General features: G+C 35.4%; 1 long non-coding RNA gene across 1 annotated transcript in view; it reads right to left on the bottom strand.

The window, feature by feature from the left end:
- LOC121930401 overlaps positions 1–1,072 on the bottom strand; it is a 60,586-nt gene that overhangs the window by 22,428 nt on the left and 37,086 nt on the right. The window lies entirely within an intron of this gene.

Raw genomic sequence — 1,072 nt, 5'->3', positions numbered from 1 at the left:
TATATATATATATATATATATATATATATATATATATATATATATATATTTGGAGCACAGCTCAAGGGGTTATGACATTGCAATTTAATCACTTACCAATGTTCTATTGAAAAGGTGCCTCCAATGTATTAGATAGCAACCTGATTGACTACATTTAAAAAATGCAATGCAAGAACTGGCAGGAAGCTGTGAGAGGTTAGTTCACTCCCTTTCTCCCACACACAAATGGGATTTTTGCAGTCAGAAAAAGAAATATGTGACCACTCCTCAGTTCTTCTTAAGGCTCACCCCTTCCTCCATCTTGTTTTGTTTCATTTATTTTGTTTTTGTGCCATGATTCTTCTAATAGAAGACAATTAATAGTAGGTACTCCCAGCAGCCTTTTATCAATGCAATTTGTCAGATGAAGGACAGTTTCAGAATATTCACCAGCCTTTAAGCAATCGGACAAAATCTTTTAAATTGTTCTAGAAAAAATTAAAATGGCTTCATATTTTGCTTTTCCTGAAACTTAACCATGTCATAAAACAAGACAGGCTCTTTTTAAAAAGAGATTCTGATGAGCAAATAATTATTTCTGTTCTGGATCTGTGTCGCCTTCATTATGGCCATGCACATCTAGCAAATTCTGATTTCTAAAATATAATTTCAAAGACATGGCATATACTTTTAACTGGCACTCTGCTCTTTAGTGTGGGGGACCAGTTTACATATTACATATTATGAACTAAGTACTCTCTTCCTGCATAATATGTATGAAGAAAATATATTTTGTGCTCTTTCTGAATTCCTTTTCCCTGGCTTGACCCACATTGCTCTGATCTGAAAAAAAAGGCATCAAGATTCATTTGCACTGCAGCAATAATGCAGTTTGACACTGCTTTAACTACCATGGATCAACACTATGGAATTCTGGGATTTGTAGTTTGTTGTGGCATTAGATAGAGATGACAGAGAAGGCAAAATGTCTCACAGGACTCCAGATACCAGCATTCCATAGCACTGAGCCATGGCAGTTAAAGCAATGTCAAACTGCATTATTGCTGCAATGTAGATGGGGCTTTAAAGTGTG

Source organism: Sceloporus undulatus, chromosome 5 (genome assembly GCF_019175285.1).
Source record: "Sceloporus undulatus isolate JIND9_A2432 ecotype Alabama chromosome 5, SceUnd_v1.1, whole genome shotgun sequence".
Classification (NCBI taxonomy): domain Eukaryota; kingdom Metazoa; phylum Chordata; class Lepidosauria; order Squamata; family Phrynosomatidae; genus Sceloporus; species Sceloporus undulatus.
Note: the sequence above shows the minus strand (reverse complement) of the source record. Positions and strands in the feature narration are given on the sequence as shown.